This window comes from Pyrus communis, chromosome 9 (assembly GCF_041283825.1).
Source record: "Pyrus communis isolate YQ-2024b chromosome 9, ASM4128382v1, whole genome shotgun sequence".
NCBI classification, from domain to species: Eukaryota; Viridiplantae; Streptophyta; class Magnoliopsida; order Rosales; family Rosaceae; genus Pyrus; species Pyrus communis.
In genome coordinates, this window is record NC_142573.1 from 3,920,475 (window position 1) to 3,937,268 (window position 16,794).

A 16,794-nucleotide genomic window follows, 5' to 3' on the forward strand; every position below is an offset into this window, starting at 1 on the left:
AAGGGCTTGTCACCAAGAAGTGTGGGCTTGGAAACAAGCTTGGACTCGTAACATAGAGCCAGTTTTTGAGTTCTTAAGAGTCACTTCCTAATAAAACAAGTTTGGACTCCATTGGAGTTGACCTTTTAGTTTCAATTGCCAATGTATGGATCTCCATGTGTGAACCACTAAATGGGGTTACACGTGAAGGGGCGTGTTAGCAGTCCCACATCGGTGGGGGTAAAGACAAGCAATGACTTTAAATAGGATTACCCCACTCTAATTAATACCGAGGCCTTTTGTGGTAAAACCCACACCTGATAGATTAGGCAGGTGGTAAAGCTGGGGACAGTATCAATGTCGAATGTGGCCCTCCGGCCCGTCGATCTAAAAAATTTTCAACACGCCCCACTGGACCATTGCAAAAAACCAAAACGCAGCACTGTTGCACCAGAGCAAAGGGGTGAAAACCTAGATTTTGGGAACGAACTCCTGTGACCAGAGGTGCGAGAACATGCACCAGAGCAATAGCACCAGAGCAAAAGGGTGAAAACCTGGATTTTGGGAACGAACTCCTGCGACCAGAGGTGCAAGCACACCTCTTTGCGCCTCTGTAGCTTCGCTGATGCACATCTCGATATTATTTATGAGGAGTTCATGATAATTACTTTAAAGTGTAATAACAGTCATCTTTCTTGTTCTGTTAGGTCCGGTACATCCTACAATCTTAAAATATGCATAAATTCACTCATAGAATGAGAAAATGCTTATGTCATTGTCAAGTTTGACACCATTTGAAAATTGGTGAGACATGAAAAAGTCCTTGATCCTCACTCCCCCGCCCGTGATGAGAAGACATGTCTTTTGTGAATGGCAGGGAATTGGACAAAACCATCCCTTCTTCTTTATAAAAGCATCCCTTTTTTTTTTTTTTGGTTAAGTAAAAGCATCCCATTTTTTAACTTCAACATGCATTCCCACTTCATTCCGCTGACTATTTCGAACACAAAACATCAATACAAGTAAACAGTCAACACTCTTATTATATTAGTAAAATGAAAACTTCTTTCTTTTATTCAATAATTATTATGAGTTTTGTATATTGATCAACCTGTAAGTAGATACAAACACTAATAATGCAATCAGTTAGAAAAAAAAAGGTTCAGTTTTTTTTTTCAAGTTTCTCAACTAACGGGGACCCAAGTATTCCCTTTGGCATTCTTACACCAACAAAGAAACAACAACGAAACACACAGGAACACAAAAATTAGGGACCTCTCTTTTTATCTACTTGCCCACCATCACAAATATTACCTTTTTTTTCTTGTATGGTTTGGTGGTAGGGAACGAAACCTAGCTACATTCACTTCTGATTTGCAGTTGACTGGTTTTTCCATGAGTGTAATACTGAAGCTCGATGGACCCCAGGCTATATAAGATTCGAAGATAGTCATTCCTTATTTGTCTGTCAATCACAAACAATTTGAGGAGTTAATTTTGCGTACATGTAAAGTGTGTATAATCCTACAGAGAATATTTACATTAGTTATAAGGCCTCAGCATTTGATATAACTAAAAGACAACCTGTATCAACTCATTCTTCGACTCAAGAATATCAGAGCTTCTTAGAGGGGAATAGATGGGATCTAAAACCATGTCTTGGTTTTTTACAGTTATCTTTCTTGTTACTGCTCTTACATTTCATACTCCTTCAGAGGCTAGCCATGAGAAGAACGATCCTTCTGCAGTTATTGTAGCAACTGTCTACTGTGACACATGTTTCCAAGAGGATTTCTCACATACCAGCCATTTCATTTCAGGTAAATTAATCTCAAATTTTCAACAAGTTCTTCATCAAATTTATTTTTATATTGTAGTCCGGCTATAAAACAGACGTTCGTTTAATGATTTCTGTAGACCTTCTCCTCCATAAACAGAGATCCGTTCAATGATTTCCATACACCTTCTCCTCCACACACTTATGTTTATTTTGTAATCTCTAAATTCAAATGAATCAAAGAAAATCAAAATAACGAAAAAAACAAGCGTACAAAATGAAAAAAAAATAAGAAAGTACAAGAAAATGACTGAAAACCTTTATACAAGTATTTCCTATATATGAGTCAAATTGACACGCCCCGATTCTGATATTCTGCAAACACCAGGATAGGCACGTGCTGACCGACATCCGAGGGTGACGAAAGCCATTTATTGAATGCAAATGCTGAGAATAAGGAATAAATAAGACTTATAAATTTAAATATAATGAATATGCATTTAAGGAACGTGTTCAAAGCATACAACTAACTAGAATACTAAAAAGAAATAATATAAAATTGAATGAATAAGAGGATGGGTCCTACACCGAGAGGACTCGAAGATGCTGATGTGGAACTGTCTTGACGCCGGGATTGTATGCCTCGATTCTAAGTCTTGATGGGGGCGCAAAACAAACATGAGTGGACCAAGTTGATATAGATATAATAAAATAGTTATCAACATACTAAACCCCAAGTTTTATGGAAACACATATAGCATGATAAATAAAATAGATTTTCTGAAACCTAGCATGCAGTGCAATGTCTCAAAACATATCTCGTATATATCGTAATCACTAGTGAATGTCCAATATCCTTCCAGGTCCCATGCCAGCTCCCCATCTCTTTGCCAATTGCCAGAGGAAAATCACCCCTAGGCCCCGTGCCAGCTCCCCATCCCTGTGCTAATTGCCATAGGAAAAGCCCTTGAGGCCCTATGCCAACACCGTAACCATCGCCTGAGACGGAATCTATCCCTCGCCCCGTAGCGGAATAGGGACCACTAGGTAAGTACAAAATCATTGAACAACATTTATTTGAAAGGCAACTTCATAGTATAAAGTTATCCATCATCTATACTATAAAGAGGTGTTCTAAACCTGTTCTAAATAGTATATCGTCATCCATTAGATATATGTTATCTCAAAGCGTTTCATAGAACATTATTGTTAAATCATGCTTTTCCATGTATGCATTTCTACTATTAAAAAAAACATTTTAGAAGGGATCCACTCACCGTACACCATTGGTGCAAAGCCGTACCAAAAAGGAATAACGGAATCGCCGCTATTAATTGCACCTAAGCACATAAAGGGTACATTTAGTCAAACTCTACTCAAACGAATTAATTTGGGAAAACGTACATCAGAAACAAGTTCAGGACGTCGAATTACCCTGTTAGATCCCACATCGCCCAAGGGAGAGGATCCTATATGCCTAATATGTACATACCCACCTCCATATAGCATGAGGCCTTTTTAGATCTCATTGGCTTCGGAGTTCATCGGAACTCCGAAGTTAAGTGAGTTCGCGCGAGAGCAATCCCAGGATCGGTGACCTACTGGGGAAGTTCTTGTGTGAGTTCCCAGAAACAAAACCGTGAGGGTGTGGTCGGGGCCCAAAGCAGACAATATCGTGCTACGGTGGAGTCAAGCTCGGGATGTGGTGGAGTCCGAGTCGGGATGTGACACAAATGTACAACTATGAAAAGTAAATAACAAATCAATTACAAAAAAATCTCGCCCAACTCCTTGGCGGTAAGACTCTGCATTCAATCACGATTTCTTTCCAACAGACAACGAGTGGTAGGGATATTATTTCTCTTGAAGAAAAGTTGGAGGACATGTCATTTGTATGTGTTGATATCATTGTCGCCAAGTATGTATGTCATCAGTAATTTTAAATGATTTATCCCCATACAAAGTATAATAGTTGGTCTAAATGATTTATCCCCATACAAAGTATAATAGTAGGTCTAAACCCTAATTCCATAAACGACCATACTGTTTAAATGAAATAATTGCTCGGTTCCATTTCACCCCTACATTTTCTGCTTTTGTTTTGTTGCAAGAGTTTAACTTGTTATTTGGAATACATTGTTCACAGAAAGCACACGTTCAGCAATTTTTGGCTACTGAAGATGCACTGAACAAAGCTGCAGAAGCTAGGGATCTATGTCAAAAACTTATAAAACGCTTGCATGGCAATACTGATGTAATTTCTTCAGGAACATCACAAAATGTGGGCAGTCTTAGGCAACTTGAGGTAAATCTTCCTTGCATATTAAAAGTATTAACTACCAATAGCTTGGGTGGAAATAGCACCATGGGTGACATGTTTGATTAGTTTCAGTCTTTTGATCCTTTTCATAGTTGTATACTGCATACTAGGTTACTTTTAGCCTGCACTGTGTTATCATCTGGTTTTTCATAGTCTTCCATTTTCTTTGTGTAGCTGGAGGTTTGGGCCAAGGAAAGAGAAGTTGCTGGCTTGAGGGCTAGCTTGAATACACCGATGTCTGAAATACAACGCTTTAATAAATTATGTGCGGAAAGGAAAGAAGCTGAAGTTTCTTTTAAAAAGAAGTGGAAGAAGATTGAAGAATTTGATTACCGCAGATCAGAACTTGAAATCATATGTACCTCATTACTAAAAGTTAACATGGTAAGGACCTCAGCTTCAATAGTGCTCATAAATTTACTAGTCGCTTGATATGAGAATTATACGCACACAAATTAAACCCTCTTTTTATCAATTGTAGTGAAGAATGTAAGTAGGGATCGTTCTGGACCGGGGATTAGGAGGGATTGTTAATCACTTGGATTTGACTCAAAAACGTAAAAACACAATATAAAACACCAAACTAGACCCAAAGAATGCAAAACTAAAGTTTAAAACACTAAGACAAACCAAAAGACTCAAAACAGCAAGAAAACACTCAAAACTGCCTTAAAACTACTTTCTGAGCAGTTTTGAGCACTAGAGAAGAATTTGGACGAAAATAGTTATAACTTGACTCAAGATACTTTAAAAACACAAACTAAATTGATTTCTAACTAATTTGACACTCCAAGTAAAGGGGGATTTTGATTTTGACAAATTTGAAAACAAAACTTAAAACTTTGTAAAACGAACAGATTTTAAAACGAATTTGGATTTAATGAATGGAATGAAGGCTAGCTAAGGGGTTCATCTCCACACATGCCATACTTGCACACAAAACGATTTCTAATTGCTTTTCAATAAACCATGAATTCTCAACGCCCCAGATTAACCGTGAATTGCACTAATTAACCCTCAGATTTTCCTAACGTTATTGAATTGGATGATTGCATACGACAACCCAAAGCATTCCCCACAAGTTCCCTACATGAATTGCATAACAGAGATACAAGCAAGAATCATTAAGTTCTTTAAAAACCATAAGCATTGACGAAGCACTCGTTACTATGAATTGCATGAAACTTATGCCAAGAATTTACTTAACGCAATTGAGATCATCAACTTTTACTACTTGTGAATATAAGTTTGTAACGATTAGGTGAAACTTCCTTATATCCTAGCATTAGATTTATGCATAATAATTAAGCGTGCACTCTCAACCAACACACACAAATCAGTTTAATTTAAATAGATAAGTGAATTGAATTCACAACTTATGAAACGCAATTAGAGGTAATCAAATCATATAGCAAGCATGATCATGGTTTCGAATCCCCCCTAGCCAAGGGGGGGGGGGTTTAGTTCCTCATACGCACAAAACAAAGAGAATTGAAATTAAACATTGAAATCAAAGGAAAAGAAACACCTAGAAATTCCAGCGACGCGAACTCGAATTGCATGAACTTCCGAGCTTCCTTCTCCTCCTCCTTGGTGCGGCAAAGGTCTAGAGACAGGTTTAGGGCCTTAGGTGTATGGATGCATGGTCATGGAGGGATGTAGTAGTGTTTAGGGGAAGAGGATGGTGCGGCAAAGCTTAAAACTAAGGAGAAAGGTGTTTGGTGGCTGCGGCAAGGGTGTGGAGAGGGTTGGACGAATTTTTGGAATGAATGAATGTGTATGAGAGGTGGTATCCTGATCTAGGGGTTAATATGAGTATATATAGGCACTTAAAACCCTAGGGTAATCAGATATGGACTTGAATAACCCAAATCCACAAGGAAATAGGCTTAGAAATCAGAAATAAAAAGGGATAATGCTTCCTAGGTGCGGCAGGTAAGGAGATGAGGTGATAAGGCTTCTAGAATGCCTTGCAAGGCAAGGGAAAGCAGCTTTCTAGAAGGGATAGGTGCGGCACTAAAGGATAGGGTAGATTAGGGCTTCTAGAAACCCTCTAATGCAAGGAAAACTCACGGCAATGATGGATAAGGTTTCTAGAACAAGGATAAGGTATCCTAAATGGATAAGGACTCCTCATTGCACTTGGAAACTTTGCCTATTAGGATTAGGAAACTTTGTCTTCGTCATTCCTTCTTCATCTTGGACTCCTTTTCCTTCTTGGACTTGGAAAACTTCTTTGTTGCTTCACTTGAGACCATTTGGATTTTGACTTTCCTTCATCAAGTAGGAAACCTTATTTGAGTAGGAATCTTCATTCTTCTAGGAATCCATCTTCAACTAGGAATCCCTCGTTGATTAGGAATCCTTCTTCAATTAAGAATCCTTTGTTGACTAGGATTTCATCTTTTAATTAGGCATTTTCCTACTTCGACTAGGAAACCTTGTTCAAGTAGGAAACATCATCTTCAAATCTTCAATTTCGTCCATCATCTTGGCTCCAAGCAAATGATGTCCATTCCAAGCTCTAATTTGCTCCAAAAGGCTCCAAAATGCATCCTTTTGCATACTTGCCCTTAAAACCTGAAAACACATAGAACTAGCTTAAAAGACTATTTTGCTAAGGAAAAACACTATAAATGCCCAAAAACAAGCTAAACTAAGGTGCGTAAATATGCTCCTATCAAATTCCCCCACACTTAGCTTTTGCTAGTCCTCGAGCAAAACAAAATGAAACAAAGTAAATAAACGAAGTAAAACGAGTAAAACACAACCTACACCTTCCAACAATCGCCTCAGGGATTTCCAATGCACATGACATGTTAAAAATCATCATTCCCACAGATTTTAGCCATCTTTACGCTTAAGCATTTACTTAATCATGGTCACTACTCATTAGTTCACAAATAACCAATTAAAACATGATTTTGAATGTAGTAACATGCCTTAGAGAATTTCCTCAATTCCTTACTAGATATGCACTCAATTTTCACACAGATTTTCTGACTACACACCCTATACTAGTTATATGTGAGAAGATAGATGTAAATATGAAAACGAATGCTCACATATATGTATGACAAAGAAAGCACTTTTCGGAGTTAAAAAACATGTTTATCAATATGATTTCATGAATGGAATGCTACTACTTAGATGCGAGAACCAGTGACACCATATGCTCAAACCAAATTCAAACTCCACAAATTGAAACACACAACACTCAAGATTAAAGTCAAGGGTTGTAACGGGGCTTGGGGAGTTGGCTAACAACGAAAGGATAGGGAAAACAAACGTTCTTTAAAGCAATAGTAAGCAACATAATGAAATTGAACTTAGAATTCCCCTAAGAATACCGAAATCAACTTTTAAACTCAAAGGGAAGGTTCAAGCAATCAATTAGGGCCGAATTCAATGTTTTGGACCCTTCCTTCAACAAACAACACTTGAGAACACTTTTTCACATCTTTTCAACTCCTTTTTCATTCTTTTCACAACTTTTCTTTTTTTCTTCTTATTTTCCACGAATTTTTTTTATTTTTATTTTTTCTTTTCTTTGCCGTGCCTCATTCAAGACTTTGGCACACCCATATATCAAGAATCCTTCCCCCACACTTGTTTTCTGCAATGCAATGATCAAAAGGAATTCATCTTGAGTTATGCTTTTACTATGCTTCAAGAACAAAGGTATGGGTGGTCCTACTCTAGGCTAGGTGAGGATAATTGTGGGTTAACAAAGAAAGTAGGCTACACAAGGCTCAACGGGGTTAAATCCTACAAAACAAATGAAATAGGGAAATATGGCAATTTGGCTATGGTGGTCACTACACAACTTCATCCTGAATATGTGTTATGCAAATCAATAACATGCCTTGAATGAATTGGGCATGAGTTCTAGTGTTTGGAACTAAATGATGAAACGCCTTCTAAGTAGCAACCAAGCAAAGAATAATGAGATCATGCAACGACTTTTAGAAAACAACAATGCACAGATTATTAACTCTCCAAATAAACGTTAACTCTCCAAATAAACGTTTAGGCTCAAGTCTCACAAGGTTGTAGCATTTGTTTGAGTTCCTTCCTTCAAGCATGTTACAAAAACTAATTTTTTTTTATTTTTTATGATTGCATGTGAATTCATAAATTATAACCACAACCAAACATGAACCAAAGAGTAAATCAAACTTTCATCCATGTTAATCATTCTCTTTAACAGTCATGCAATTACAAACCGAATCCTCATCATTGTATTGGAAGGTACCCTAAGACACAAACAAACACACAAAAACAACTTAAAAACAACTTTTTTTTTTTTCAAAACAATTTTTTTTCAATTTTTTCTGGGATTTTCGGATTTTTAGAACAACAAATACTAAAACACACCAAAACAGCCTAAAAACACCTAAAAACAGCAAGAAACAACATTTGAAATTATGGTTGATAAAACCCTACGAATTTGCATCAAAACACTTTGGTTACCCCCCCCCCCCCCCACACTTAAATCAAACATTGTCCTCAATGTTTCAAGCATAGACTCACACAATTAACAAACAAACAAACAAAACAACAACTAAACAACCTAACATGGAAGAAACGAAATAGCAACAAAGAGAAGAGTTTAGGAACGCAAATCTGGAATTGGAGTGCTTTCTAGGTCTTCCTTTGTTGAATGCATGGGTTGCCTCCCAAGTAGCGCTTGCTTTAACGTCGTACAGCCGGACGAAGAACCCAATCACTCCAGATTGGTGCCCACGGCATGCAAGGGAAGCTCTTCCACAACATGCCCTTCAACGCTTTCATAATATGGCTCAATGAATGGGAAGGGGTAGTGATCCTCCCTGATGGTGGTGTTTTGGTTTCGAAAGTCCATGTAAATGCTCCCACCACCTTTAAATCGGTTGGGCACCTGCACCAAAGAAGGTAACAACCTATTAAGTGAAATGGGAATTGAAATTGGGCTTGAAGACTTACAAACATATTGTGGTGAAGGCTCAAAATCGGCAGCCCTATCAACAGTGTCACCATGGCTACTTTCGGCCATATTGGGTGGTTGTAGGGCAATCACTCCAAGTTCTTCTCCAATGGTGGTTCTTGATACATCCTTCTTGATAGGTGCAGATCCTTTCGGCCCTATATCCTTATGCACATCTATGGCAAAACAAGAATGACAATCATTAGAATTCTTAATAGAGTCATAGACATTGAATTTAATTATATCACCACCAAACTCCATTGTTAGTGCTCCTTTGGCCACATCAATCTTTGTTTGGGCTGTTTTCATGAACGGTCTTCCAAGTAGGAGTGGCAAGGGTGGAGAATGAACCGAGTCGTCCATTTCAAGCACATAAAAATCCGCCGGAAAGATTAAATGATTGACCTGCACTAAAACATCTTCCAAAACTCCCTTTGGATAGGCATTAGATCTATCGGCCAATTGTATAATAACACCATCATTTTTCAACGCTCCTAGGTTCATAGATGCATAAATTGAATATGGCATGACATTTATGGATGCACCTAAGTCTAACATGGCAGATTCAAACCTAGAATTACCAATAACACACGGAATTGTGAAACTACCCGGATCTTTGCATTTAGGGGGCAGTTTGCGTTGCAAGATGGCTGAGACGTTTTCACCTACTTTGACCACCTCCTTGGTCGAAATCCTCCTCCTATTGGTGCAAAGTTCCTTCAAGAACTTGGCGTACCTCGGGACTTGCTTGATTGCATCCAAAAGGGGGATATTGACTTGAACTTTCCGAAACGTCTCCAAAATGTCTTTTTCCGCTTCTTCTTTCTTTGTTTGCTTAAACCTACTAGGAAAAGGAACATTCGCAGGAAAATCATTAGTAGGAACCGAACTTGACACATTTTTACCTTTATTGGATGAATTGGACGACTTGGGATCACTTGGAACTTGCGGCACATTTGGTTCCACCTTGGCCGTGAGTGGCCTTTGCTCATCCTCTTCAATTCTCAACTCATCCTCCTCGTTGGAACGTGATTTGGATGGTTTGAGGTCAGATCCGACTTGCTTTCCACTTCGCAAATGCATAGCTTTTGCAGATTCGAATCCACCTTTCGGATTGACCACCGTTGAGCTAGGCAACCTTTCTTGCTCACGAAATTGCCCCATGAACTCGGCAATTTGTCCCACTTGCTTCTCCAAGTTGTCCACCCTCTTGTCTTGGATTTGCCTCTCTTTGTTTTGAGTTTGGACTTCCTGCGTCAAAGTAGTAAGTAATTGAAAAATCTTATCATTATCACTTGAATTACCTACATTGCTTTGGGCAGGTTGTGCTTGGACTTGTGGTGGTGCCAACGGCTTTTGATAGAAACCCGGGGGTTGTTGCCTAAATCCGCTTTGTTGTTGACCTTGTTGGGGGTCTCGCCATTTGAAATTCGGATGATCACGCCAACCGGGATTGTAAGTATTAGAAAACGGATCACCACGTGTTTGGTATTGGTTGCCATATCCCACGACATTGAGTGTCTCCCACCCTCCATTCTCGATCAATTGTGGGCACTTGTCCGTAGGGTGTCCTTGCATGGAGCATACGCCACAAGAAGATACGGTTTTGACTTTTGGACCTTCCACCACCTGAGAAAGCAACGTAGTAAGGTTAGCCATTTGATTTTGAAGTTCGGTTATGGCACTTACCTCATTAACTTGATGTTGCCGTGGCATGCTCCTTTGTCCAACACCTTCGTATTGTTGAGCGTTCAACGCTCGATTAGCAATCAACATCTTTACAGCCGTAGGGGTCTTGTCCACCAAGGCTCCTCCCGCTGAGGCATCAAGCATTTGACGTTCAATAGGTAGAAGTCCCTCGTAAAAGTATTGTAGAAGTAGTTCCTCCTTCATTTGATGCTGTGGACATGAAGCAACAAGAGATTTAAAACGTTCATAATAAGTAGGAAAGGATTCACCTTCATCTTGTTGAATTCCACTTATCCTTTTTCGTAAGAGGATGACTCAAGAAGTTGGGAAAAACTTCTCCAAGAAAGCTCGTTTCATGCTCTCCCATGATGTGACAGTTCCGGGAGCCAATTCGTACAACCAATCTTTCGCTTTCTCTTGGAGAGAAAAAGGGAAAGGCCTTCATCTTCAAGATGCTCTCATCCACGTTCACCAGAGTCATGCTTGAGCAAACGACTTCAAACTCCTTCAAGTGCTTGTTCGGATCTTCCATGGATAGCCCATGGTACTTCGGAATGTGATGTAATAGGCTTGACTTCAATTCGAACTCGGCAGTCTTGTCTTGAGCCGCCCTTGGGTATTGGATGCACAAGGGTGCGGCATTGGCCAATCCTGAAGTGGAAAGCTCCTTGATTGTTCGGTTGTCCGCTGCCATGTCTTCCACTTCTTCTTCAAATTCAGAAACGGACTCGGAACTTGCACTTGATTCACTAGGTTCCAGGTTCTTCCTCTTACGTCTCAACTCACGCTCAAAATCGTCGTCAAAGTCTAAAATATGTTCGTGAACCGGATTAGAACTCCGAGTCATAAACAAGTACCTAAAACAAGAAACAAAATAACATAAGAATCTGATCTGATAAGAAAACGAAAATAACAATCCAAGGGATTAGCAAAGTTGCTAATCCCTGGCAACGGCGCCAAAATTTGATGCAAGATTTATACGCACACAAATTAAACCCTCTTTTTATCAATTGTAGTGAAGAATGTAAGTAGGGATCGTTCTGGACCGGGGATTAGGAGGGATTGTTAATCACTTGGATTTGACTCAAAAACGTAAAAACACAATATAAAACACCAAACTAGACCCAAAGAATGCAAAACTAAAGTTTAAAACACTAAGACAAACCAAAAGACTCAAAACAACAAGAAAACACTCAAAACTGCCTTAAAACTACTTTCTGAGCAGTTTTGAGCACTAGAGAAGAATTTGGACGAAAATAGTTATAACTTGACTCAAGATACTTTAAAAACACAAACTAAATTGATTTCTAACTAATTTGACACTCCAAGTAAAGGGGGATTTTGATTTTGACAAATTTGAAAACAAAACTTAAAACTTTGTAAAACGAACAGATTTTAAAACGAATTTGGATTTAATGAATGGAATGAAGGCTAGCTAAGGGGTTCATCTCCACACATGCCATACTTGCACACAAAACGATTTCTAATTGCTTTTCAATAAACCATGAATTCTCAACGCCCCAGATTAACCGTGAATTGCACTAATTAACCCTCAGATTTTCCTAACGTTATTGAATTGGATGATTGCATACGACAACCCAAAGCATTCCCCACAAGTTCCCTACATGAATTGCATAACAGAGATACAAGCAAGAATCATTAAGTTCTTTGAAAACCATAAGCATTGACGAAGCACTCGTTACTATGAATTGCATGAAACTTATGCCAAGAATTTACTTAACGCAATTGAGATCATCAACTTTTACTACTTGTGAATATAAATTTGTAACGATTAGGTGAAACTTCCTTATATCCTAGCATTAGATTTATGCATAATAATTAAGCGTGCACTCTCAACCAACACACACAAATCAGTTTAATTTAAATAGATAAGTGAATTGAATTCACAACTTATGAAACGCAATTAGAGGTAATCAAATCATATAGCAAGCATGATCATGGTTTCGAATCCCCCCTAGCCAAGAGGTGGGGGGTTTAGTTCCTCATACGCACAAAACAAAGAGAATTGAAATTAAACATTGAAATCAAAGGAAAAGAAACACCTAGAAATTCCAGCGACGCGAACTCGAATTGCATGAACTTCCGAGCTTCCTTCTCCTCCTCCTTGGTGCGGCAAAGGTCTAGGGACAGGTTTAGGGCCTTAAGTGTATGGAAACATGGTCATGGAGGGATGTAGTAGTGTTTAGGGAAAGGGGATGGTGCGGCAAAGCTTAAAACTAAGGAGAAAGGTGTTTGGTGGCTGCGGCAAGGGTGTGGAGAGGGTTGGACGAATTTCTGGAATGAATGAATGTGTATGAGAGGTGGTATCCTGATCTAGGGGTTAATATGAGTATATATAGGCACTTAAAACCCTAGGGTAATCAGATATGGACTTGAATAACCCAAATCCACAAGGAAATAGGCTTAGAAATCAGAAATAAAAAGGGATAATGCTTCCTAGGTGCGGCAGGTAAGGAGATGAGGTGATAAGGCTTCTAGAATGCCTTGCAAGGCAAGGGAAAGCAGCTTTCAAAAAGGGATAGGTGCGGCACTAAAGGATAGGGCAGATTAGGGCTTCTAGAAACCCTCTAATGCAAGGAAAACTCACGGCAAGGATGGATAAGGTTTCTAGAACAAGGATAAGGTATCCTAAATGGATAAAGTGCCCTAAATGGATAAGGACTCCTCATTGCACTTGGAAACTTTGCCTATTAGGATTAGGAAACTTTGTCTTCGTCATTCCTTCTTCATCTTGGACTCCTTTTCCTTCTTGGACTTGGAAAACTTCTTTGTTGCTTCACTTGAGACCATTTGGATTTTGACTTTCCTTCATCAAGTAGGAAACCTTATTTGAGTAGGAATCTTCATTCTTCTAGGAATCCATCTTCAACTAGGAATCCCTCGTTGATTAGGAATCCTTCTTCAATTAAGAATCCTTTGTTGACTAGGATTTCATCTTTTAATTAGGCGTTTTCCTACTTCGACTAGGAAACCTTGTTCAAGTAGGAAACATCATCATCAAATCTTCAATTTCGTCCATCATCTTGGCTCCAAGCAAATGATGTCCATTCCAAGCTCTAATTTGCTCCAAAAGGCTCCAAAATGCATCAGTTTGCATACTTTGCCCTTAAAACCTGAAAACACATAGAACTAGCTTAAAAGACTACTTTGCTAAGGAAAAACACTATAAATGCACAAAAACAAGCTAAACTAAGGTGCGTAAATATGCTCCTATCATCGCTTCATATACTAGCATTGTATAAACCATGTCTGGTCATTCCATGAAGTGTTGGCTCTTTTTCTTTAAGTTCCAGGCAAAAGTTCATATATATAATATAAAATTCAAGACAAATTTTTCTAGCAGCCCAACGAGTAGACGAACTCTTTTTTTATTAAATGAAATCGACGGTCTCCTCTTTAGATGCCCAAAGACCCTATTTATGATTATAGGTCTGGGGTTAATTCACCAGGAGACTTCAATTTCCCTGGAACGTATGCAAATGATATCACCAATTGCGTAGTTTTCATTTGTTGCGCTAGATGTTCTGAATTTTTTTCATCCATATTCTAAATACATGTTTGCTCTTTGTTCTAATCTGCTGTCAAAACTCACGATGTGTAGCTCTGGTGTTATTTTAAATTCATTCTACATATTAAACCATTCAAATATGGGATGTTTATTAATAAGCATCGTAGGATCTCTGACTATGTTTTTAGATTAACATGCACTTAAATTTTTATCTACTACTGTGCAGGACAACGAGCTATTGTTTAAATGTGGCTGCTGACCAAGAGAAAATTGTCATGAGAAATGGTTGCCTGAACTTAAGGCTGCAATTTTGAGTGCTCAGAAGTGCTTGGAAGATTGCAACTATGTTAGGTGATTGGTGAGTGACCACCATACGCGAAGTTGGTCTGCATTTTTTAATTGTATAGTAGTTGTATAGACAGTCCATTTTTCTACCTTAGCAGTATAAGTTCTTTCTGTTTTTGTTTTGTCTTTCCCCTCTTTTAATTGTCTGAACTGTAATACGTTCTGCAGCTTGATGAATGGTGGGAGCAACCAGCAGCAACTGTTGTGGACTGGGTCCTAGTCGATGGATTAAACGTTGCTGCCTGGCATAATCATGTGGAGCAGCTCCTTGCATTTTATGATCAGGAGCACTATATTAATCGAGTACTCAGCAAACAAGATTTTCTCGGGATCTCCCCGGTCTTCCTTGATCAAATTTGCCACTTCTACAAAGCCCTGGTCTCATTCATTCTGGCATTACTAAAAACACCTACAAAGGCCTGGTGGAAACGGCTCAAGCTAGACTTCCTGCTTGGAAGGTGATTCGTCATCTCTTACTGGTCGGACCAGTCTTGTTCAGTCTTCTACCTCCACTATCCCAGTATATGGTATGCAGACAGTGTTTAGGGTTTAGAGTTAAGGTAGGCAGACAGGTTCGGGCCAAGTTTGCCTTCCGAAGTCTCTTGGTGGGCTTGGCTTGAAAAACTTGAGAGTTATGAACAGCTCTTCTTGCTAAGAACTCTTGGAGATTGATGGAGGGATAATGGTCTCTGGGCAAAAGTTTTCAGTGGCAAGTACATTGACCATTGGGCCAGTTACTCAATGATAAAATTGCTTTAGGCTCTTCTTGCACTTGGAAAGGTGTTCTTGAAGGGACTAAACTTTTGTATGAAGGGCTACTTTGGTGAATTTGGAAATGGGAATACGGTAAAATTTTGAACTGACAAATCGGCTAAATGTGGTATTTTACTTCATCATGGTAGCTACCTACTCTCTGACGATATGCTTAAGGCTACCATAGCTGATTATTGTTACAATAATGGTTGAGATATTGGTAAACACTACTTGTTTTACCAAAGGAGATTGTTGAACAAATTCTTAGCATTCTAGTTGGTTTTGATACTTTGGAAGATACGTGTATTTGGAGTGGAGCACAAGTGATGGTAATATGTTGGCCATTAATTCTAGTGGTTTTCCTAATTTGTGATGGAATCTCATTTGGAATCTTCATATTCCTCAAAAGTTTAGAGTTTCTTATGGTTGCTCACTCTTGATAACCTCCTAACCAATGATCAGAGGCTGAAAGGGTTACAACTAATAACCCTGAGTGTTAAAGATGTACTTGTGGCTTTGAATCAACGGCTCATGTTTTTTAAGAATGTCCTAAGGCAAGAGAGGTCTGGCTAAGGTTGATAATGTAATCAACTGTCTAACCAAATTGATTTTTATGATTGTCTTCGTTTTAATCTCACCACTGATTCACTCGTATTGGGAGTTTAGAGTGGAGGTTAGTTTTTTCGTTGCTTGTTGGTTTATTTGGTATTGGCGAAATAAATTTATTTTTGAGCAGGATTTTGCAATGTTTGATGAGCAACCTATTTGTGCATATGGTTGAAGGCTAATACTCATAAGATTGATAAACGTCATATGATTGAATCTTTGCTCCACTGAAAAGCTCTTTATTCAAATTCATTGAAGCTTAATGTTGATGGTTGTAAGAAGGAAAATAATAATTCTTTACGTAACTAACCGACATCAGACAAAGGGATATGTTGATGTTGATGTTGATGGTTGCAAGTTCTCTTTTTTTTTTTTCCTCTCTCCTCTTGTTTAAACGCTTAAGACTTTATCTTTGTAAAGAGAGAGAAGAAAATTTTTCTTGTAAGAGCAGGGAAGGGAGGGGAGAGAAAGAGGGAGGAGAAAGAATACCGCCCTTATAACTTGGTCCCTTATTAAATGAAGGGACATGCTTTTGCTTAGCTTAATACCACTTGGCAAAAGATCATCTCCAGATCATTTTTGTGGGGATCCGGGGGATCCATCAATCACAGTCGTTAATCGTACATCGTGCGGTCAGAAATAATTTAAAATTTTAAATTTTAAATTGAATACAAATAGTATTTAACAAAAACTGACCGCATGATGTATGATGAACGATTGTGATTGATGGATCCCCCGGATCCCCACAAAGAGGATCCTTTTCCATACAACTTCAGTCCAATTGTCTTCTTGTTCTAGAAATTGACAACTCCATGTGATGAAAAAACATC

At 38.7% G+C, this 16,794-nt stretch overlaps 1 long non-coding RNA gene across 1 annotated transcript; it reads left to right on the forward strand.

The window, feature by feature from the left end:
* Positions 1 to 1,512: 1,512 nt before the first annotated feature.
* On the forward strand, positions 1,513 to 16,107 carry LOC148694058 (uncharacterized). Its single transcript, XR_015966383.1, has 5 exons — positions 1,513 to 1,799; positions 3,903 to 4,061; positions 4,251 to 4,460; positions 14,487 to 14,618; positions 14,774 to 16,107. It is a non-coding gene; the product is annotated as an uncharacterized LOC148694058 (long non-coding RNA).
* The last annotated feature ends 687 nt before the right edge of the window (positions 16,108 to 16,794 follow it).